Genomic DNA, 25116 nt, shown 5'->3' with positions numbered 1-25116 from the left:
CATCCCTTGGTTCCAACCCCTATGTACCACCCCTTTTAGAGAATACAGAACCAAATAGCATTTTGTGCTACTAAGTCATTTTTATGGAATGTGATAATGATAACAAGAAAGATAGTAAAACAGTGAACAACAATAGACCCCACCCCAGCAGCAATAGATCCCTCACATAATAATAGAGCCCCCCCCCCAGCAGAAATGGACTCCCCCCACAACAAAATATAACCCCGGCAACAATAGACTCCCAGCAGCCACAACAGATCTCCCAGCAGTCAGCCTCAATAGACCCTCCAACAACCAGCAACAATAGACCTCATCCTCAACAGTAGCTCCTAGCCAGCGACTAATGATCCCCCAGCAACTTAAGACCCCCCCCCCCCCAGCAACAATAGACTTCCAGCAGCAACAATATATCTCCCAGCAGTCAGCCTCAATAGACCATCCAACAGCCAGCAACAATAGACCTTATCAGGGGCGGACTGACCATTCGGCCACTCGGGCACTGCGCGAGGGCCCCGGGCCATTAAGAGACCCCATCAGGGTTGCCAGCCTTAGTAAAACCAGGGACAGTATGTAAAGATCTGTGTTTTTTTACATCTGTCTTTGAAATGTCCCTTACCGACATCCTTTTGGTCTACAAATCCCGAGATTATAGCTGCCCCGCCTCTCCAGTATCTTCTCAGCCAATAGAAACATGTCTGTGTATACTGTGTGTGTGTGTTTGTGTATACTGTGTGGCCCATAATCTCTGATTGCCTGGGGGCCCCATGAGTTGTCAGTCCGCACCTGGACCTCATTCTCAACAGTAGATCCTAGCCAGCGACAATTGATCCCCCAACAACATAAAACCCCCCCCCCCCCGCAACAATAGACCTACCTAGCAGCAACAGACCCCCACACAAAAATAGAACCCCACCAGCAACAATAGATATGCGTGTCGTAAAAAGGGTCCCTTCTGCACCCGGGCCCAGGCCCAAGGTCACCTCCCCAGACTACGGGGCACCCTCAAGGGCCACCAATAACCTAACACTCCATCTCCATCTTCCACCCAAACTCCACTGCCCCCAGCTGGGCTGACCCGGAGTATTTGAGGGGGCCTATTACCTGCCAACCCATCAGGGCCTTCAGAATACTCCAGGCAGCTACTCCTCACCTCCACTCCCATCCTTCAAGAATCTCCTGCAAGTTTCTAGAAGTAGGGGGAGGTCTCAGAGATGCTGCCTGTGAGTCATTCAGTCCTCCCTGAGTCATTACCCTGACCCAGAAAAACACCAGGCTTGGCTGCCAACCAAGCCCGGACAATTTAACTATGCTAACCAAAAATGCTAGCACTCTAGCAACACAGCTAGGGGGTGCTACATAACATAATTAGGATGGCACTATGAGTTTTCAGATGAACGTTCATCCCGGTGTGAAAAAAGAATGATCATGTGAGTGTAGGTGGGGTGCAGCAATAATTCAGACAGTGAGGTGCAATGGAAAACAGTTCACAACAAACCCAGTAGGAAAGCTGCCCAACCCGGTGCACTCACAGACGCCAGTAATGTGCAGAGAGCGGGAATTCAGCATCTGTATAGAGTGCAGCCTGGCCATCTAGTGCCCAAGCTGGATGGTGTCCAAGGAATTGCGAGCTTATGCTTTCGCTCCTCATCGAGAACCTTTCTCTTACCGCTAGTACTGTCCCTAACAGGCGGGGTAACTGTCCCTGCTCTATCAACTTGCAAAATGTGCACCAAACCTGTGAGCCAGGGCCTTAAATAATCTCTACCTGACCCAAGATGGCTGCTCGAGTCACATTGGGCAGCAGCATCCAATAGGATAGCTTGCCCAGTGATCCAGGGAACCATAGAGGAACTTTGTTCCTTTTGACTCCCTCTCCAAAAACAGTGCTGCAGCAAAAGAGTGCCACCTGCAGTGGAGAAAGTAGACTGCACCTGCTTACATGTCCCCCAAGCAAAATGCAAAATAAGTAAACGAAAAGGAAGCAAATACAGTTAAGGGAGAGGAGGGGAAGTGGAAAGAGGTGTAGAGTGGTAAAAATGGGAAGTGGGGAGGGAAGGGGGAGGCAAGATTGCTTAAGGTGGACCCGGGTCTTATCCCATCGATGACATCATCATATATACAGTATCTCACATAAGTGAGTACACCCCTGACATTTTTGAGGAGCAGAAGAAGACTCCGGCGGCAAACTGTGAAGCTCTGGTGGACTCCATGCCCAGGAGGGTTAAGGCAGTGCTGGAAAATAATGGTGGCCACACAAAATATTGACACTTTGGGCTTAGGGGTTTTCACTTAGGGGTGTACTAATTTTTGTGAGATACTGTACATATATACATATTTATGGAGAGTCAAGGAGGTGCGTCTTCTTCTGAGGCACCACATACACTATATTATCAAAAGTATTGGGATGCTTGTACGTGACCTTTAATGGTGTCCCAGTCTTAGTCCGTAGGGGTCAATATTGAGTTGGCTCCGCCCTTTGCAGCTATAACAGCTTCAACTCTTCTGGGAAGGCCGTCCACAAGGTTTAGGAGGGTGTCTATGGGGATGTTTGACCGTTCTTCTAGAAGGGCATTTATGAGGTCAGGCACTGATGGAACAAAAAGGCCTGGATCACAATCTCTACTCTAATTCATCCCAAAGGTGTTCTATCGGGTTGAGGTCAGGACTCTGTGAAGTTCCTCCACCCCAAACTCGCTCATCCATGTCTTTATGGACCTTGCTTTGTGCACTGGTCCAAATCATTTGGTGGAGGGGGGATTATGGTGTGGGGGGAGGGGGGATTATGGTGTGGGGGTTGTTTTTCAGGGGTTGGGCTTGGCTCCTTAGTTCCAGTGAAGGGAACTCTTAAGGCGTCAGTATACCAAGACATTTTGGACAATTTTATGCTCCCAACTTTGTGGGAACAATTTGGGGACGGCCCCTTCCTGTTTCAACATGACTGCGCAAAGCACCTGGGTGAGGCTGCGATGGCACCAACTGCCGGGCGAATTGACGCCCAGGTGCCGGTGCCCCCCTCCCCCTGCCATGCTCATGTGTGTGACGCTGGGGGTTGGTCTGTGGCGGCGTGCATTTATACGCAACTGCCCTGGTGGGGTCTGGGTTGCTCTGAGCTCTCTTGCACATTGGCCTGGTTTCCTTCCCTCCCTTCAAGCACCAGGTATTTATCAGACCCTCACAAGCCATTCCCTTCCTTTCATCCCTCCCCCCACTTTCCCTTCTCCCGCAACCTGGGAGTCTTGGTGGCGACCTTCTATTATGGTCTTCCACCTCCACTCCTGATTACGCTGCGTACACACGACTGGACTTTCCCGCAGAAAAGGTCCGACTGAATCATTTCATCGGATATTCCGATCGTGTGTGGGGGGCTTCAAAATTTCTGACGGACCTAGAAATAGAACACGTTATAAATCTTTCCAACGGAATCAATTCCTATCGGGGAAAACCGTTCGTCTCTATGCTATCCCGACGGACCAAAAAAACGACGCAAGGGCAGCTATTGGCTACTGGCTTTGAACTTCCTTATTCTAGTCCCTGTCGTACGTCATCACATTCTAAACCAACGGACTTTGGTGTGATCGTGTGTAGGCAAGTCCGTTTCAGTGGAAGTCCGTTCGGGAAAGACGGTCAGAGTTTATTCTGACGGAAAGTCCGGTCGTGTGTACGCGGCATAAGTCCCAACAATATCAGTTTTCATTTCTGCACTAAATATCTTTACTATCCAGTCCACCCCCACTATCAGGGGCGTAACTATAGGGGGTGCAGCAGTCGCGACCGCAACTGGGCCCTGTGCTGCAGGGGGCCCATGCAGCCCCCTCTACATATGGCCGGCAGCAGCATAGGCAGCTAGTGGTACCAGTGCACCATGCACACGGGTGGCTGGAGGTGGAGGGTGACTAGCAGAGCTCCATGCTCGACTATCGCACTGGCTGCTCTTTAGTTGTGCATTCCCCGCATGACCTGTGTCCTCGGCCGGCTCCTCAGAGTACCCCTCTCCTGCTCCATGCATCGCCGCTCAGTCCGATGTCTGTTCTCCTCATCTCTTCTGGGGACGGGGACCCCATGCTGCCTAGGGACAGTCCCCAAATGGGGCAACTAAAATAAAAAAAAAACTACTGATGCCAGTGGTGGAACTACGGGGCTCACAAAGGTTATATCTGTGACCATGCCCTGGAGTTCCACCGCCGGACTCGGAGGGAAGGGCCCTGGCTGGGGTTCAGGGGGGCCCTTCATGGTTTCTTGCATCGGGGGCCCTGAAGGTTCTAGTTACGCCACTGCCCACTATTAATTATTCATTCACTCACATAGCCCCAATATTGGTTTCATTTGATTGACTCACTCATCACAGATGCTTCCCATGTTCACACCAGGTGTGCTCGGTGTGCCCGGGTTCTGCCTGGGGCGTTGTCTGTGATGGGTACCGCCGCTGAACATGCCCCCTCAGCTCCCCGATACTGATGCCCTCGGGTTGGCTCACGGCTCCTGACATTATGCCATTAAGTGCACATTCACCTGTAAGCGATCTTGTTTTCTATCTACCCTCCCCTTGATACAAGCTAGTTTACTTAGTTCATTTACTCTACCATTGCAGATACATCACATGTCTGCTCCTGAAGAGCGGCTTACAGACGCGAAACGCGTTAAGCTACCAGATGTTGTGTACTTCCATTACACGCTCATTAAGATATGTGCTCATATATACAATTTTTATTGTGACCGGGATCAGAAAGACCATAGACCGTGCAGATTTCAATATGTGTATATCCAATCATGAATGTTGGCGGATTCCATAATCTTATCATGTGATTAATGTTAATAAATATGTTACTACCAGATATTGCGGTTTTAGAAATGGGCACTCTGGAAGTGTGCATTTCTATGAAATGTAATGCATGTAAACATGTACCCATGTGTTATTAAATATTTTACTATCCACTATTCTATACATTTAGTTACCATGAGCTTCATATAACCCCCCCCCCCCTCCTTTTCCTCACCCGTCCGCCTCTGATGGTGCTTCAGGTTGCGGTCACGGATCACATTCCCACGGTTCCCGTGAATGATGTCCCCGGTGGACTTCCAGCTCCTTGCAATGCACCTCCAACACACAGCTTAGTAGGGCTTGGTCCAAACGGATGTCTTGTAGTTTCTCCCTAATAGGTTTTGGTCCTAATGGAAGACTTTATATTATAGTTCAGATCACCCGCTCGCTCCTGATGAGTGGTACTTACCCCCCGGCCACCAAACGTGTCCAGCTCACTAGAAGACGTGTTCCAACTCTATATTCATATACACGCCCATTATGCCATATTGATAATGGTATCATGTGGCTCTGGGATCCATATGTAAGTTATTATGGGGTTCTAATCCATTGCAGCTTATGTGGAGGAGCTAGACTGGAGGATGTGTACCAGTGGCAGGTGGTGCTCAAAATCTTTGGGGGGGGTGCAAACAAACTGAAAAATTCTGAAAAAAAAACTCCATCAATTGCACCATCAATAGGAGCCACTGTGCCCATCAAATGTAGCCACTGTGCCCCATAAAATGCAGTCACTGTGCCCATCAAATGTAGCCACTGTGCCCATCAAACGCAACCACTGTGCCCATCAAATGCAGCCGCTGTTCCATCAAACGCAGCCACTGTGCCCATCAATTGCCGCCACTGTGCCCATCAAATGCAGCCACTGTGCCCATCAAATGCAGCCATTGTGCCATAAAATGCAGCCACTGTGCCCATCAATTTCTGCCACTGTGCCCCATCAAATGCAGCCACTGTGCCCATCAAACGCAACCACTGTGCCCATCAAATGCAGCCGCTGTTCCATCAAACGCAGCCACTGTGCCCATCAATTGCCGCCACTGTGCCCATCAAATGCAGCCATTGTGCCATCAAATGCAGCCACTGTGCCCATCAATTTCTGCCACTGTGCCCCATCAAATGCAGCCACTGTGCACATCAATTTCCGCCACTGTGCCATCAAATGCAGCCACTGTGCCCATCAAACGCAGCCACTGTGCCATCAAATGCAGCCACTGTGCCACTCAATTGCTGCCACTGTGCCCCATCAAATGCAGCCACTGTGCACATCAATTGCCGCCACTGTGCCATCAAATGCAGCCACTGTGCCCATCAATTTCTGCCACTGTGCCACATAAAATGCAGCCACTGTGCCATCAAATGCAGCCACTGTGCCAATCAATTGGCGCCACTGTGCCCCATCAAACGCAGCCACTGTTCCCCATAAAATGCAGCCACTGTGCACATCAATTGCCGCCACTGTGCCATCAAATGCAGCCACTGTGCCCATCAATTGCCGCCCCTGTGCAATCAAACGCAGCCACTGTGCCTATCAAACGCAACCACTGTGCCCATCAATTGCCACCAATGTGCCATTGAACACAGCCACTGTGCCATCAAATGCAGCCACTGTGCCCCATAAAATGCAGCCACTGTGCCCATCAATTGCTCCCACTGTGCCCATTAATTGCCGCCACTATGCCCATCAATTGCTCCCTCTGTGCCCCATCAAACGCAGCCACCGTGCCACATCAAATTCTGCCAGTGTGCCCCCCGCCGGCCCGCCGTCTGCACTTACCTGTCTCGTGGGACAGCTCCTCGATGTCTTCTCCCATCCTCTCTTCTCGTCCTCTGCTATGATAGGACGCCTGGTGCCCAGCATGGCGCTTGCAGGTCACCTTTTTTGACGTCTATTAGAGCCCATGGCTCTAATCAGGTGCTTCAGAACCACCCCCCGCTGCTGTAATTCAGGCGCCCTGCGCACGAAAAGGGACGCCTGAATAGGGGGTGGCAGCGGCGGCCATAGATAGATTCATGCAATGCATGAATCTATCTATTGGTGCTAGAGGGGTGGCAGAAGAGAGGGGGCGGCGCCCGTGCACCCTTATGGACGCGCCGCCGCTGCTATATACAATCAACCAATGTGCTTACATTTTGCACAGCAGTATTCGCCCTCGATTGGATGATCAAGGAAGGCATACATGCCACAAGATGTACACCGAGTCACATCTCCACACCCGCCGGGTTTAATGAGGATTGGGGATCATACCCTGTCCAAATTACCCACCAACTAGCTTCCTGACACTAATACTCAACAAAAGAATACACAGGTACTCACAGACCCACGTGCACTCGCAGACCCACGTGCACTCGCAGACCCACGTGCACTCGCAGACCCACGTGCACTCGCAGACCCACGTGCACCTGCAGACTTACGTGCACTCGCAGACTCACGTGCACTCGCAGACTCACGTACACTCGCAGACTCGTGCACTCGCTGACCCACGTGCTATCTCAGACTGACGTGCACTCGCAGACTCACGTACACTCGCATACTCCTGCACTCGCAGACCCACATGCACTTGCAGACTCATGCACTCGCAGATCCATGTGCTCTCGCTGACCCACGTGCACTTGCAGACCGACGTGCTCTCTCAGACTCTCGTGCACTCGCAGACCCGCGTACACTCGCAGACCCGCGTACACTCGCAGACCCGCGTACACTGCTGTGTGATTGGCTGATTAGCAATTTGTGTTATCAAGCAACTGAAGTGGTGTACCTAATAAAGTGTCCGCTGAGTGTATATAGCAAGCTAACTAACTGAATGCATATAGAGCAAGGCGGTGCTCTCTGCACAGAGCAGGTAAGAAGTAGAAGTGGCGGCGCCCGTCCATACTTATAAGCATGACTTCTTCAGGACGGGGGTCTTACCTGTACCAGACGAGGCGTCCGACCCGCACCCCACCACCTCCTCTATGGAAGATCTCTGGGTTGGTGGCTACACGTCAGCTTGGTTTTTATGCTTTATGCAATCTCCTTCCTGCACGGTTATGTAATTATGTTTTTAAGAAGCCAGGATAGTAACCCCCTGACCTGCAGAAGGTTTACACCCCCCCCCCCCCTCCCGACCCAGGCCATTTTTTGCAATGCAGCACTGCACTATTTTAACTGACAATTGCGCGGTCGTGCATCGCTGAACCCAAATACATTTTTTTTGTCCATTTCCCAAATAGAGCTTTCCTTTGGTGGTATTTGATCACATCTGCGGCTTTTATTTTTTGCTCTATAAACAAAAAAAGTGTGACAATTTAACCCCTTCAGCTTTCAGCGCTGTCGCACTTTGAATGACAATTGCGCGGTCATACAACATTGTACCCAAATAAAAATGTTATCATTTTCTTCCCACAAATAGAGTTTTCTTTTGGTGGTATTTAATCACAGCTGGAGTTTTATTTTCTGCTAAACAAATAACAAAAAAAAAATTTTTGAAAAATTTTTTTTTTGTTTTGTTTCTGTTAAAAAACTCTGTAAATAAGTACGTTTTCGCCTCCACTGAAGGGCACTGATAAGGTGACACTGATGGGCACCAATATGTGGCACTGACGGGTACACATAGGTGGCACTGAAAGGCAGCACTGCCGGGCACTGAAAGGCAGCACTGCTGGGCACTGATAGGCGGCACGGATGGGCACTGATAGGCGACACGGATGGGCACTGATAGGTGGCACTGATGTATACCAATGGATGGTATTGGTAATGGATGGTATTGATGGGCATCACTGATTGGCAGGCATTGTTTGGCACTGATTGGTGGCCATGGGTGGCATACATGGTGGTGACTAGTGGTGGGCATCCCTGGTGGTCCTGGTGGCGTCCCTGGTGGTCCAGTGTGGGCATCCTCGGGGGGGCTGCACTGGTAATCAATCAGCACAGGCCCCTCCCTGTCAGGAGGTGATTGGACACGGCTGATCACGTGGTAAAGTGTAATATTGTGGTGGACAAATCAGACACTAACTGACACTTTTTGGGAACCAGTGACACTACTACAGCAATCAGTGCTAAAAAAATATGCACCGTCACTGTACTAATGACATTGGCCGGGATGGGGTTAATATCAGGGGCGATCAAAGGGTTAAATGTGTCCCTAGCCTGTGCTTACTCACTGTCGGGGGGAGTTTCTTTGATTAGGGGAAGGTTAAGATGCGTGTTCCTGCTTTGCAGAGACACAGGATCCATGCCTTCCCCTCTGACAGACTGTCATTCTGCCTGTGTGCTGTGTAATCGGCGGGTGCCGGCGGACATCGAGTCCCCGGTACCCATCACTGGGCTCCCGTTTTGTGTGATCACAGCGGGAGCGGGATGCCGGTGGCGCACGTGCACACGCCCCAAACCCGGACGTGTCACATGACGTACTAGATACATGATCTGGCGCAGAGCGGGTGCCCTGTCGCAGTATATGCGCGGTGGGCGGCCTGCAAGTGGTTGTAAAGGTATTTTTTTTTCTTTTAAATTACAAACATCTCTATATGTACCTGCTGTGTGTGATGATGGAATTGTACAGAGCAGCTCCGAACCTCCTCTTCTCGGGTCCCCGCCGCCACTCCTGGCTCCTCCTCTCCGTCCAGTGCCCCCTACAGGAAGCTTCCCATGGGGGCACTCCTGTGTGCTCTCTCCCGAGCCCCGCTGCTGCCTCCGTTGACACAGACAGTGGGACTCAGCCCCGCCCCCTGCTTCCTCGTCATTGGCTTTGATTGACAGGATGGGAGCCAATGGCTCCCAGTGCCCCAGCAAAGCCAAAGAGATCCGGAAGTGAGGGAAGAGAAGAGCTGCAGACGTTCGATTGAGGACTCAGATAAATAAAAGGAGGGGGGATACTGATGCCCCGGGCCGCTGTCAGTACAACCACCGGTACTCCTGTAGGGGGCCCGGACAGCACGCGTGTCGGTGGGGCAGGGTAGGGTAATCCTCTCCCTGTTCCTCCAGCAGCTGAAAGCCGGTCTCTCCCCATCTTCCTCCCGCTGGCTTTCAGCTGCTGGAGGAAGAGACACAGACGTGATCAGATCTAGCTGTGCCCACCCAGACTTCAGTTCTGATTAATGACCCCAAACCACATTTCCTGCTGTCGGGAGATGAGCAGCCCTTGGAGGAGGAGGGGGCGGTAATCAAACTTTGTGTGTGTACAGTCCGATGCGATCGTAGAGCGATCCCGTCTCGTGCTGCATGGACAAGCGTTGTTCTGACAGGAGAGTACAACGCAGGGCACCTCCTCCTGGCTTTGTAGTGGTTTCCCCCTGTAGGTTGAAGGGGGGGTTTGAGCTTACAAGAAAATTGTACACAATGAGGGGGGATAATATTTTGTGCCGGGAGGTTTGTGCAAGAGGGGGGATTGGAAGCTATCTGTGCTGGGAAGTGTAATGGGGGGGTATATTTACTAGGAGGAATACGTTCTGGTAGGAACGTTTGGGGGATTTGAGCCAGGAGGGGGGATTGGGGGGAATGTTTGTACTAGGAGGGTTGGTGGGGGATTTGTGTTCGGGGGGGGGGATTTCGGTAGGGAGGATGAATTTATGATGGGAAAGTTAATTGGGAGGGGGTTGTTGATTTGTGGAGGGATTGGGGGGATTTGTGCTAGGAGGAGGGATTGGGGCAGACTTGTGCTAAGAGGGGGGACTGGGGAGATTTGTGCTGGGAGGGTGGATGGGGGGGAGATTTGTGCTGGGAAGGTGGATGGGGGGGGGGATTTGTGCTGGGAGGGGGGATGGGGGGAATTTGTGCTAGGAGGAGGGACTGGGGTGATTTGTGCTGTGAGGGGGGATGGGGGAGGGATTTGTGCCAGGAGAAGGAATTTGTGCTAGGAGGAAGTATTTGGGGGATGTGTGCTGGGAGGGGGGATGGGGGGATTTGTGCCAAGAGAGGGATGGGGGAATTTGTGCTAGGAGGAAGGATTTGGGGGATGTGTGCTGGGAGGGGGGATGGGGGGATTTGTGCCAAGAGAGTAATGGGGGAATGTGTGCTAGGAGAAAGGATTTGGGGGATGTGTGCTGGGAGGGGGGATGGGGGGATTTGTGCCAAGAGAGGGATGGGGGAATTTGTGCTAGGAGAAAGGATTTGGGGGATGTGTGCTGGGAGGGGGGATGGGGGGATTTGTGCCAAGAGAGGGATGGGGGAATTTGTGCTAGGAGGAAGGATTTGGGGGATGTGTGCTGGGAGGGGGATGTGTGCTGGGAGGGGGGAAGGGGGGGATTTGTGCCAAGAGAGGGATGGGGGAATTTGTGCTAGGAGGAGGGACTAGGGGGAATTTGTGCTAGGAGGAGGGACTGGGGTGATTTGTGCTGGGAGAGGAGATGGGGGGATTTGTGCCAAGAGAGGGATGGGAGAATTTGTGCTAGGAGGAAGGATTTGGGGGATGTGTGCTGGGAGGGGGGATTTATACTGGGGAGGTTGGATAGGGAGGATGAATTTGTGCTGGGAAAGTTAATTGGGAGGGGGTTGTGGAGGAATTGGGGGGGGGGGAATTTTTGCTTGCAGGAGGGATTAGGGGAGATTCCTTCTAAGAGGGAGGATTTTGTGCTGAGAGGATTTGGGTAGGGGGGGATGAATCTGTGCCGGGAAAGATAATTGGGAGGGGGTTGTGGAGGGATTGGGGGGATTTGTGCTAGGAGGAGGGCTTGGGGGAGATGTGTGCTGAGTGGGGCAATTGGGGTCGAATTTGTCTTAGGAGTAGGGATTGGGGGTTTTTGACCTGGGGGGATTGGTGGGGGGTCAATTTGTGCTGGGAGGAGGGATTGAGGTGGATTTGTGCTGGAAGGGGGGGGTGGGGGTTTGTGCTAGGAGGAAGGATTTAGGGGAGATTTTTGCTGGGGGGGGGGGGGGGTTCTATGCTGGGAGGAGGGATTGGGAGGAATTGTGGATTTGGGGGAGAAGATTTGTGCTAGGATGGAGAATTCGAGATGAAAGGATGTGTGCTAGGCGGGTGATTTTTTTTTGGGGGTGAGGGAGATTTCTGATAGGAGGGGGAATTGGGGGGAGATTTGTGCTGGGAGGGGGAATATTTGTGTAGGACCCTGGGGTTCAGTCAGGGAGCTCCTCACAAATGTACTTGCCAGGAGTAGTTATCTTGGTCGATTGTTAGAGATCTGTTGATTTCTCCCTAAGTTTGGCATTGCTGCGCTATTGTCTTCTCCCACTAGGTGGCCGGGTACTTGGTGGTACTAGATACGAGAAGGGCAGCCCAAGGTCAGCTTATGGGTATATGGGGTATCCCAACCAATGGGCAGGGGTCTTTTTGAATTCCTTGGCCTGCTGGGAGAACCTATATATTTGGGTGAGGTCGGGTGATCTGGGTTCTGTGCCACCTGGACGGCTGTCTGGGTGGACGTGTGGTGTATTGCCCGGGCTGCTAGGCCGGAGATTGGTCTTATCCCGGGGACATCTGTCTGCCAGGCTGTCTGAGGGCTTATCCAGAAGCAAGAGAGCAGCGCAGGGTTGGGATTGCGGTTTGCAGTCCAACCAGAAGTGACGGTTCTGCCGGCCGGAGAACCTGATGTGGTCGGAGGTAGAGGGGGAAGCCGTCACCACAAAGAGACCATCCACCTTATTCCCGGGGACCTCAGTGAGTAACTGAAGCAAGTGAAGGAACCACATTCTCACCGAACGGCACGGTGGAGAATCGGGAAACTTCAGGTGGTGATCAAGCCAGGGACCCAACCAGCAGAGGTGAGGCTTGCAGAGCAGCCTTGTGTGTCAAGCCAGGGACCCAACCAGCGGAGGTGAGGCTTGCAGGACAGCCTTGTGTGTCAAGCCAGGGACCCAACCAGCAGAGGTGAGGCTTGCAGAGCAGCCTTGTGTGTCAAGCCAGGGACCCAACCAGCGGAGGTGAGGCTTGCAGAACAGCCTTGTGTGTCAAGCCAGGGACCCAACCAGCGGAGGTGAGGCTTGCAGGACAGCCTTGTGTGTCAAGCCAGGGACCCAACCAGCGGAGGTGAGGCTTGCAGGACAGCCTTGTGTGTCAAGCCAGGGACCCAACCAGTGGAGGTGAGGCTTGCAGGACAGCCTTGTGTGTCAAGCCAGGGACCCAACCAGCGGAGGTGAGGCTTGCAGGACAGCCTTGTGTGTCAAGCCAGGGACCCAACCAGCGGAGGTGAGGCTTGCAGGACAGCCTTGTGTGTCAAGCCAGGGACCCAACCAGTGGAGGTGAGGCTTGCAGGACAGCCTTGTGTGTCAAGCCAGGGACCCAACCAGCGGAGGTGAGGCTTGCAGGACAGCCTTGTGTGTCAAGCCAGGGACCCAACCAGCGGAGGTGAGGCTTGCAGGACAGCCTTGTGTGTCAAGCCAGGGACCCAAACAGTGGAGGTGAGGCTTGCAGAGCAGCCTTGTGTGTCAAGCCAGGGACCCAACCAGCAGAGGTGAGGCTTGCAGAGCAGCCTTGTGTGTCAAGCCAGGGACCCAACCAGCGGAGGTGAGGCTTGCAGGACAGCCTTGTGTGTCAAGCCAGGGACCCAACCAGCAGAGGTGAGGCTTGCAGGACAGCCTTGTGTGTCAAGCCAGGGACCCAACCAGCGGAGGTAAAGCTTGCAGGACAGCCTTGTGTGTCAAGCCAGGGACCCAACCAGCGGAGGTGAGGCTTGCAGGACAGCCTTGTGTGTCAAGTCAGGGACCCAACCAGTGGAGGTGAAGCTTGCAGAACAGCCTTGTGTGTCAAGCCAGGGACCCAACCAGCAGAGGTGAGGCTTGCAGAGCAGCCTTGTGTGTCAAGCCAGGGACCCAACCAGCGGAGGTGAGGCTTGCAGGACAGCCTTGTGTGTCAAGCCAGGGACCCAACCAGTGGAGGTGAGGCTTGCAAGACAGCCTTGTGTGTCAAGCCAGGGACCCAACCAGCGGAGGTGAGGCTTGCAGGACAGCCTTGTGTGTCAAGCCAGGGACCCAACCAGCGGAGGTGAGGCTTGCAGGACAGCCTTGTGTGTCAAGCCAGGGACCCAACCAGTGGAGGTGAGGCTTGCAGAGCAGCCTTGTGTGTCAAGCCAGGGACCCAACCAGCAGAGGTGAGGCTTGCAGAGCAGCCTTGTGTGTCAAGCCAGGGACCCAACCAGCGGAGGTGAGGCTTGCAGGACAGCCTTGTGTGTCAAGCCAGGGACCCAACCAGCAGAGGTGAGGCTTGCAGGACAGCCTTGTGTGTCAAGCCAGGGACCCAACCAGCAGAGGTGAGGCTTGCAGAGCAGCCTTGTGTGTCAAGCCAGGGACCCAACCAGCAGAGGTGAGGCTTGCAGAGCAGCCTTGTGTGTCAAGCCAGGGACCCAACCAGCGGAGGTGAGGCTTGCAGGACAGCCTTGTGTGTCAAGCCAGGGACCCAACCAGCAGAGGTGAGGCTTGCAGGACAGCCTTGTGTGTCAAGCCAGGGACCCAACCAGTGGAGGTAAAGCTTGCAGGACAGCCTTGTGTGTCAAGCCAGGGACCCAACCAGCGGAGGTGAGGCTTGCAGGACAGCCTTGTGTGTCAAGTCAGGGACCCAACCAGTGGAGGTGAGGCTTGCAGGACAGCCTTGTGTGTCAAGCCAGGGACCCAACCAGTGGAGGTGAGGCTTGCAGTACAGCCTTGTGTGTCAAGCCAGGGACCCAACCAGCGGAGGTGAGGCTTGCAGGACAGCCTTGTGTGTCAAGCCAGGGACCCAACCAGCGGAGGTGAGGCTTGCAGGACAGCCTTGTGTGTCAAGCCAGGGACCCAACCAGTGGAGGTGAGGCTTGCAGAGCAGCCTTGTGTGTCAAGCCAGGGACCCAACCAGCGGAGGTGAGGCTTGCAGAGCAGCCTTGTGTGTCAAGCCAGGGACCCAACCAGCAGAGGTGGGGCTTGCAGAGCAGCCTTGTGTGTCAAGCCAGGGACCCAACCAGCGGAGGTGAGGCTTGCAGGACAGCCTTGTGTGTCAAGCCAGGGACCCAACCAGCAGAGGTGAGGCTTGCAGGACAGCCTTGTGTGTCAAGCCAGGGACCCAACCAGTGGAGGTAAAGCTTGCAGGACAGCCTTGTGTGTCAAGCCAGGGACCCAACCAGCGGAGGTGAGGCTTGCAGGACAGCCTTGTGTGTCAAGCCAGGGACCCAACCAGCGGAGGTGAGGCTTGCAGGACAGCCTTATGTGTCAAGCCAGGGACCCAACCAGCAGAGGTGAGGCTTGCAGAGCAGCCTTGTGTGTCAAGCCAGGGACCCAACCAGTGGAGGTGAGGCTTGCAGGACAGCCTTGTGTGTCAAGCCAGGGACCCAACCAGCAGAGGCGAGGCTTGCAGAGCAGCCTTGTGTGTCAAGCCAGGGACCGAGCCGGTCAGCGGGGGTGAAGCTTGAGGAGTATCTGGAGTGCCAAGCTAGAGACCCAGCAGGGAAGCGGGGGTAACACTTGAGGAGATACCACCACAAACCTTGGAGGAGCTCAAGAGAGTCAGTGAATCAGAGGGTCTAGTGAGAGACCGGGAGCTCAGTGTTGAAGAACTTCAAGAGGCAGTTGTAGTGAAGCTGAAGGAACTGTTACGTTGGAGTTAGGAACTGTTAAAGACTGTTACCATAGGAGACGGCATTCCTGCATGTGCAGATGCGGCTTCTTGATGGGACCTTTCCCTGCACGGCTGTTCTCTTATTGAATTCTCAGAGTCTGACAATTGAATTTGCAACTACCTAAGGGTGTCCTGGCCCTGACCCTCTTTCCCCCAAAAATCCAAAAAAAGGACTGTTAAGAGAAATAAAACTTCTTTTACATCCAAGAAGTGTCTGGCGCCCAATGACTTTCACCACATATTGAAGGATGGCGGCTGTCTTTGGCCTTGGAGGTCCTCATTAGACTGGACAAGGCCGTAGACCTTACTACATCTGCATCTTTGTTTGGGGAAAATTTTGGCTTGCAGACAGAATTTATACTAAGGGGATGAATATGCTGTTTTTTTTTTTTTAGGGGGGAGGGGGATGTCCTGAGACGGGATGCTGGAAGCAATAGCCACATTTAAAAATAAATACAGATTCGCCTCTCTACAGACCACAGTGCCCATGTGAATGACCCCCATGACCTCATTTACACCCTGTAGCCGGGAGCTGGCTAATATTACCTGCATTGTCAGGAGACACTATGCAGCATTAGTACTGTGAAGCGGTTCTCTCCTAGTGTTCAGCCCGGACTCTATGTCATCACATCCTGAAGATCTAAGATTGAAGCAAAGTATTTTGGGACATGTAGTCCAGGGAGCCAAGTTTGGCACTCAGCTGGACTGTTTTGGACTACAAATACCAGCTGGCTGGAGAAAGAGAACAGGATGCTGGGAGAGGTTATATAAAGCCTGTGTGAGGGTGGGGTCATTATCTTGGGACCCTGGCCAGAAATTGCAAGCAAGTGACTCTGCGTCAGAGTGTGCGGTGGCCAAGTTTCGGCCTGTGCTACAGGGAGAAATAGAGAGTCATTGCGTGCGGGTGCGGGAGCATCCACTGCCAGCTACTTCTGGCCGTCCAACGGCATGCTTGGAGGTCGCTCTTCACACATCCACGCCAGATCCAGCCAAGCTGCAGGGTGGTCTGTCACAGGGCTGCACCCCTCTTGAGCTGGGCTCTACAGAGGCCTATAGCAGAGCCTCCACTTCACCTTTCAGTACCAAGAGTTGTTGGGATTGGTGAGCGGGCACTTGCCCATTCTGATACAACAAGAGACACTGCATGTAGACACCACTGTCTTGTTCTTTTGCCTAAGCCTGTAGGACCTGGTGCTAAACTTAATCTTTGGTGAGCAGCAGCAGTGTTCCTCTTTCCTCAGAACACCACAGGTATATTTTGCAACACACTAGGGAATTACAAGTGTAGTGCGAGTGTTCACACTAGCTAGCAGACATCTTTCACTAACTTGTATTGCTTTTATTATGTTTATGGGGTCCTTGCTATCTTTTAGTAAGTAGGCTGGCATTTTGTGGGCCAGGGGTTGGATGAAGCAATCTAAATACTCCCCCAGCCTTGCAAACAGGGAACCTACCCCACTTATTATGGGCCTTCCTGGGGGATTTTTTCTGAATTTTGGGCACCCGGTAGGTGACCGGTGTAATGGGCGCATCTGGTATAATGTACCTAGTGTCCTTTGTGTCAAGTGCAGTATGTTGTCTTTCTGTGTTTGTTTAATCTTTTTCAGTTTCGCTTTGTACTTATTGCCCGGGTCTCCCCTAAGCAGTTTGCATGTATCCTGTCAGATATACAGTATTTCACAAAAGTAAGTACACCCCTTAGTCACATTTGTGTAAATCTTTTCTTCTCTCTTTTCATGTGACAACACTGAAGAAATGACACTTGTCTACAATGTAAAGTAGTGAGTGTACAGCTTGTATAACAGTGTAAATTTCCTGTCCCCTCAAAATAACTCAACACACAGCCATTAATGTCTAAACCGCTGGCAACAAAAGTCAGTACACCCCTAAGTGAAAATCTCCAAATTGGGCCCAAAGTGTCAATATTTTGTGCGGCCGCCATTATTTTCCAGCACTGCCTTAAGCCTCTTGACATGGAGGTCGCCAGAGCTTCACAGGTTGTCACTGGAGTCCTCTTCCCCTCCCCCATGATGACATCACGGAGCTGGTGGATGTTGCAGACCTTGCACTCCTCCACCTTCCCTCTGAGGATCCCCCCACAGATGATCAATAGGGTTTAGGTCTGGAGACATGCTTGGCCAGTCCATCACCTTTACCCTCAGCTTCTTTAGTAAGGCAGTGGTGGTGTTAGAGGTGTGTTTGGGGTGGTTATCATGTTGGAATACTGCCCTGCGGTCCAGTCTTTGAAGGGAGGGGATCATGCTCTGCTTCAGTATGTCACAGTACATGTTGGCATTCATGGTCCCCTCAATGATCTGTAGCCCCCCAGTGCCGGCAGCACTCATGCACCCCCAGACCATAACACCCCCACCACCATGCCTGACTGTAGACAAGACACACTTGTCTTTGTCCTCCTCACCTGGTTGCCCCCACACACGCTTGTCACCATCTGACACCAAATACCTTTATCTTGGTCTCATCAGACCACAGGACATGGTTCCAGTAATCCATCTCCTTAGTCTGCTTGTCTTCAGCAAACTGTTTGTGGTCTTTCTTGTTCATCATCTTTAGAAGAGGCTTCCTTCTGGGACGACAGCCATGCAGACCAATTTGATGCAGTGTGCGGCGTATGGTCTGAGCACTGACAGGCTGACCCCCCCCCCCCCCACCCCTACAACCTCTGCAGCAATGCTGGCAGCACTCATACGTCTATTTCCCAAAGACAACCTCTGGATATGACGCTGATCACGTGACCTCAACTTCTTTGGTGGACCATGGCAAAGCCTGTTCTGAGGGGAACCTGTCCTGTTATACCGCTGTATGGTCTTGGCCACCGTGCTGCAGCTCAGTTTCAGGGTCTTGGCAATCTTCTTATAGCCTAGGCCATCTTTATGTAGAGCAACAATTCTTTTTTTTTAGATCCTCAGAGAGTTCTTTGCCATGAGGCACCATGTTGAACTTCCAGTGACCAATATGAGAGAGTGAGAGCGATAACACCAAATTTAACACACCTGCTCCCCATTCACACCTGAGACCTTGTAATACTAACGAGTCACATGGCATCGGGAGGGAAAATGGCTAAAAGGGCCCAATTTGGACATTTTCACTTAGGGGTTTACTGACTTTTGTTGGCAGCGGTTTAGACATTAATTGTTGATTGTTAAATGTGTGTTGAATTATTTTGAGGGGACAGGAAATTTACACTGCTAGGGCCGGTTCACACTGCGGGCGATGCGAGGCGACACGACTTGCCTTGAAAAAGAATTTCAAAATTTATCAAAGAATTATATAGTTATTATTATTTCTCTTAATGTTCTCATGTAATATTTACCAATTCCGCCGAATCGTTACAATTCAACCAGAGGCTTTCATTTGGATATGCGAGAAAGGTCTACACCTTCTCTCTAAGGGTGATCCTGGGTCTGCCTCTAGGAGTCATGCCTGTGATTGTTAGGGTCTTGCAATGTCTCATGGGACTTGTAGTTTCAAAACAGCTGGAGAGCCGAGGTTCCCTACCCGTGTTCTAGGGATTATGGTCTTCTTCAGGGGGAACAGTGCAAAAAAGAGGGGGGCGACTTAATCATATTTCTGCAAATAAAGGAAAAAAAAAAAAAGAATTTCCAAATTTATCAAAGAATTATATAGTTATTATTGTTTCTCTTAATGTTCTCATGTAATATTTACCAATTCCACCGAATCGTTACAATTCAACCAGAGGCTTTCATTTGGATATGTGAGAAAGGTCTACACCTTCTCTCTAAGGGTGATCCTGGGTCTGCTGCCGTGATGTTCTTACCCACTCAACCCGCCCACTGGAATTGGGGGGGGGGAGGAGGGAAAAGGGAAACTGCAACCAAAATACAATTACAATCAAATTATTAAGAAGCCTTTCTATGCCAGCAGGGAAAGAAAAAGACCCGTTTCCAATGTATTTCATACCTGTCTGAGTAGTCTGTGTTGTACGGCGCTCCAGGAATCAACGAAAAGGAATCCTGGCAGATGCGCCCTATTTATGGCACATACTTGATCATTTAATTGTGTACAGTTGCGGTTCTCTCTCCCCACGGGTGCGCTTCTCTCAGCCCACATACTGCTCCTCTCAGACCCCTGAGCCGTTGCAGCGGCTCTCCTGTCACTTCCTCGGCGCTCCGGAAGGCACTCAATGCCCCCGGGAACTACCGTCGTCTCCGCCGCAACTAGCGCGACGTCAGCGTGACACGCACGCACTATACAAATCACCCCGTTAAAGCGAGGGGATTGCTCACGCGTGTGCGCGTTGTGAGCAACCCAACGTCCAGCGGCGATTCGGTGTCTTATCATATAAGGTCCTCCATCCGATAGTGTCCTCTGTGTAGTGCGCATGCGCAGTACACCGCAACACAGATTCCGAAAATTGCCGAGGATGAACGGCGCCTGCGCCGTGAGTCCAGGTTCCATCCCCACTATCCAAGTGGACATAGAGTTGGAATATAAAAGAGCCGAGCGCAGCGAGGCCGAGCCCGAAGCGTGGCGAGTGATGCTCGCCCCCGAGAGGGGCCCTCTAATATTCACAACCCTATGTCCGCTTGGATGGTGGGGCTACCACCTCCACTCACAGCGCAGGCGCAGTTCAGCTTCGGAGATTTTCCGAAGCTTCGTCTGCTCCGTACTGCGCATGCGCAGTACGGCCCGGACACTATATGATGGCCGGACACTATATGATGGCCGGACACTATATGATGGCCGGACACTATATGATGGCTGGACACTATATGATGGCCGGACACTATATGATGGCCGGACACTATATGATGGCCGGACACTATATGATGGCCGGACACTATATGATGGCTGGACACTATATGATGGCCGGACACTATATGATGGCCGGACACTATATGGCACAACACGGCACGGGGATAGTTTCCCCCAGTCAGAGTAGATATGACTAAGGGGATTGGAGGACTGGAGACAATAAACAATGTACTCCCTCCTCTCCTCGTGTCGGGAAGTCAGTGATACCACCAATGGAACTTCACCCTGATGGTTGCTGCAGCACCCACGATGCCCTGGGAGAGTGAAAAGGAAATGATATGGAGTAACAATATACAAATTATATTTACAAAATAATCGTATTATTTCGTATCTAAATGAACATTAACACAATCATTGATGTCATATCGCTGTTGTTGTTACAATGTTTCTTCCATGATACCTTTGTAGTGATATTTAGTTATGGCCCTGGAAGGGGAAAGAAAGAGAAGAGAAAAAGGAAGAAAAGAAAAAAAAAAAAAAAAAAAAAAAAAAAGGAAACAAAGCTCACACGGTGGCCCTAATTCACAGTCCGAAGGAAAAGTATTTCACCGCACCAAGAGGTTTTTTTATTTTTTATTTTGTTACACTTGATGGATACTAACGTCAGTGGAGAATGCTCATGTATTTTATATTTTAGAATTAAAGCAGTAGTAAACCCGCAAATTTTTTTACATTTTTTTTCCACCTGCAAAGGAAAAAGGCATAATGAGCTAGTATGCACCGCATACTAGCTCATTATGAAATACTTACCTTAGAACGAGGCCCCCGACATCTGGTCCAATCCACGCCGAGGGAGCTGACATGCTCCCTCTGCGTTTCTTCCGGGTATCGCAGCTCCGGCGCTGTGAGTGGCCGGAGCCGCGATATCGTCACTCCCGCGTATGCGCGCGGGAGATTTCATCCCGGGCCGGGTCCGGCCACTGCCGGACTTTCAGCCGAGAATCCCCCTTGTGCGCATGCGCCGCTGCAGTCAGCGGCGCATACCGAGGGGAATGTCTCCTCAACCGTACAGGTTTAGGAGATATTTTTTTTTACCTACAGGTGAGCCTTACTATAGGCCTTACTATAGGCTTTACTATAGGCCTTACTATAGGCCTTACTATAGGCTTTACTATAGGCCTTACTATAGGCTTTACTATAGGCTTTCCTGTAGGTAAAAGTAAAAAAAAATGAGTATACAACCCACTTTAACTGAAGTCAGTCAGCCCTCAAATGCGGCGAAGAATCTTATTAATTGTTATTATTAATTTGTTTATGTTTCGATTGGTTTCTTTCCCCAAACGGCCCATATGTGCGTAGGCTCGATTCACACTAGCGCGTTTTTTTTATGCATTTTGCATAAATGCAAGGAAATTTTGTTAACATGGGTTCCTATGGAACATGTTCACATCGATGCGTTTTTGTGCCTCTGCGTTTTTGGAAAGGGTAGGGGACTTTTTTCATGCATTTTGCATGTAATAGAAGTCAATAGACCTGCATCAAAAACGCAAGTACCGCGTTTTTTTCCCCCGCGTTTTTGCCGCGATTTGCGGTTTTTATTTTTATTCATTTTTTTTTCACTGTATATATCTGGTTGCTAAGCAAACACAGTGTAAAAAAAAAAAAAAGGCAAAATGTGGCGAAATCGCGTGTCCAAAAACGCGGCGAGCCCCGCAAAAAGCACTGCTAAAACGCTCGAAAGCAACATGCATAGATGTGAATCGAGCCTTAAACTTGGCACACGGGGATCATAATTTGTATTTAGTGTTTGTTTTACTATATATTTTTTGTTTTATTATGTTATTTTTTTTTTATATTTGATTCTTTCTGGTATCTAGCTAAATATTCATAGATGCATTCCGTTCTGAACACGAATTCTCTGCTTCTCTTCACTACACCTCCCCCTCCCCCTCCCTGCTCACTGATCCGCCGCTAAAACGCAGAGGAACCTCTGAACAACAGATTTTTATCTTCGCAGTGAAACCGGAGCTTCAATTCGCAACGCGCATGTGTGAACCCGGGCTAAATGCCACTGGCAGGGAAGGGGGGTTATCACTGGGGGGGGGGGGGGGGCGATCAAGGGGTTAAATGTGTTCCCTTATGTGTGTTCTAACTGTATGGGGGATGGGACTGACTAGGAGAGATGACAGATCTCCTCTACTTTGTAGGAACACACGATCTGTCTTCTCTCCTCCGACAGCACAGGGATTTGTGCATTTACACACACACACACACACAGATCCCCGTACTGGCTCTCATGCACACAATCGTGATTCGGTTCCCCTGCTGTGCAGCGGAGCGCTCGCGCGCCCTCTGGTGGCTCTCCTGGGCAAAGCCGTATATATATATACACATGGGATTTCGCCCAGGAGAGCCATTCTGCCGCGGTATATCTTGCGTGAGCCGGTCGGGAACCCGTTAAAGGATCAGTCCTTAAAATGAATGGCGGCCGCTATCCTCAGACGGAGCCTGCTCTGTGAACAGATAAAAAGGAGGGGAAGACAAAGGAAGCTCCACCTCAGTGTAGTATTAACCACTTGAGGTCCGGGCCATAGCCGAATGACGGCTTCAGCGCGGACCTCAATTTCTGGGAGGCCGTCATAGGAAGTCCTCCCGTGTGCAGGCGCCCCCCCCCCCGATCACCGGCTTATTTTAAAGGGGCATCGGTCCAGAAGAGGAAGGAGGTAAAGATGCCTCCTCTGTTCCATTTAGCACCCCCTGCCAGTGCCACCTGTCCTTGTCACCTGCCACCAGTGCCCACCTTTCAATGCCCATGAGTGCCACCTATCAATACCCACAAGTGCCACCTATCAATGCCCACCAGTGGTGCCAATCAGTGCCACCTAGCAGTGCTGCCTGTTAGTGTAAGCAATCAGTTCCCATCACTGCCACCCATCAGTGCCCATCACTGCCACCTATCGGTGCCCATCACTGCCACCTCATCAGCGTATATATCAATGAAGGAGAAACATTACCTGTTTACACAATTTTATAACAAAATATAAAAAAAAAGTAAAAAAAATTTGGTAATTTTCAATTTTTTTAACAAAAAATAAAAACCGCAGAGGCGATCAAATACCACCAAAATAAAGTTCTATTTGTGGGAAAAAAATGATAACAATTTAATTTGGGTACAGTGTTGTATGACCGCGCAATTGTCATTCAAAGTGCGACAGCGCTGAAAGCTGAAAATTGGCCTGGGCAGGAGGGGGGGTTTAAGCGCCCAGTAAGCAATTGGTTAAAGCAAAGTTTAAATCGCAAGGTATGCAGAACACTCACAAGATAATAATGGAAATCAAACTCATCTGTGTGTATGGGGGTGGGGGGTGGGTGACTCTCCAGGCGTCCGAGACCGTCATCCAGGCATGAGGGAGATAACACGGGGTCCGTTAGGCAGTCCTGTGGCCCAAGAGTGGCCTGGAGAGTCGCCCCCCCCCCACCCCCATACACACAGATGAGCTCGATTTCCATTATTATCTTGTGAGTGTACCAGATGAAGCTAATGATCATAGAATATAAATACTTAGCTACCATGATCATCAGCGACATCTAGTGACCATAGTGTGGTATGAAATTATTATACATTTGCCAGGGAAATAAAACAGCAGAATAACATTCGATTTTGCCCCCATTTGCACAGAACGAATGTACATGCACAGGATGAGTAGCTCTGCAAGTTTTTTTTCTCTTTTTTTTTTATACCCAGTACATGATTGTTGCAAGGTCCACCACAGCTCGGCGGTCACACACGTTTCCTAACTTTCCAAGGAACTGTGAGAGTTGCCGAGTCTAGAAGAGGAAGTGCTGACGGCGCTTTTGTTTTACTAGTGAAATGTGCAGATTATCCGGAAAAAATAATGCAGAGGAAGCCAAAACATAAAGCTGCACATGAACAGATCTGTCAGCGGCGATTATTGGAATATCCCGCGACGATCTCGCACGATGGTGTACTTTTTTTTTCCCGAATGATATAAAATAGAAAGCACAGTGTCCCCTATATGAACTGATGGCCCTTAACCATTTCAGCCCCGGAAGGTTTTACAACCCCCCCCTCCCCCCTCCTTCATGACCAGGCCATTTTTTTTGCGATACGGCACTGCGTTACATTAACTGACAATTGCGTGGTCGTGCGACGCTGTACCCAAATAACATGTATTTTCTTTTTTTTCCCACAAATAGAGCTTTCTTTTGGTGTTATTTGATCACCTCTGCGATTTCTATTTTTTGCGCCATAAACAAAGAAAGACCGAAAGTTTAACCACTTGCAGACCGGACCATTTTGCTGGTCAAAGACCAGACCACTTTTTGCGATTCGGCACTGCGTCGCTTTAAATGACAATTGCGCGGTCGTGCGACGTGGCTCCCAAACAAAATTGACGTCCTTTTTCTCCCACAAATAGAGCTTTCTTTTGGTGGTATTTGATCACCCCTGCGGTTTTTATTTTTTGCGCTATAAACAAAAATAGAGCGACAATTTTGAAAAAAACGCATTATTTTTAACTTTTTGTTATAATAAATATCCCCCAAAAATATATAAAAAAACATTTTTTTCCCTCAGTTAAGGCCGATACGTATTCTTCTACATATTTTTGGTAAAAAAAATCGCAATAAGCGATTATTGATTGGTTTGCGCAAAAGTTATAGCGTTTACAAAATAGGGATAGTTTTATAGCATTTTTATTAATAATTTTTTATTATTATTTTTTTACTAGTAATGGCGGCGATCAGCGATTTTTATTGTGACTGCGACATTGCGGGGGACCCATCGGACATTTTTGACACATTTTTGGGACCATTGTCATTTATACAGCAATCAGTGCTATATAAATGCAGTGATTCCTGTGTAAATGACACTGGCAGTGAAAGGGTTAACCAGTGGGTGGCAGTGTAGGGGTTAAGTGTTCCTAGGGGTGTGTTACTAACTGGGGGGGGGGGGGGGCTGGGCTTTCATTTAGTGAACACCGATCTCTGCTCCAATCACATGGAGCAGAGATCAGCGTCACTAGTTGCTAG

The 25116-nt window shown here is 50.5% G+C and overlaps 1 pseudogene across 3 annotated transcripts in view; it reads right to left on the bottom strand.

Moving 5' to 3' along the window:
* The window catches only part of LOC143956972 (C3a anaphylatoxin chemotactic receptor pseudogene), a 115810-nt pseudogene that overhangs the window by 7306 nt on the left and 83388 nt on the right, over window positions 1-25116 (bottom strand). The gene's annotated exons all lie outside the window — the stretch shown is intronic.

Source organism: Lithobates pipiens, unplaced genomic scaffold (genome assembly GCF_037356315.1).
Source record: "Lithobates pipiens isolate NorthernLeopardFrog02 unplaced genomic scaffold, aLitPip1_a1.2 Scaffold_47, whole genome shotgun sequence".
Classification (NCBI taxonomy): domain Eukaryota; kingdom Metazoa; phylum Chordata; class Amphibia; order Anura; family Ranidae; genus Lithobates; species Lithobates pipiens.
The sequence above is the reverse complement of the archived record's forward strand: the minus strand, read 5'-3'. Positions and strand labels throughout refer to the sequence as shown.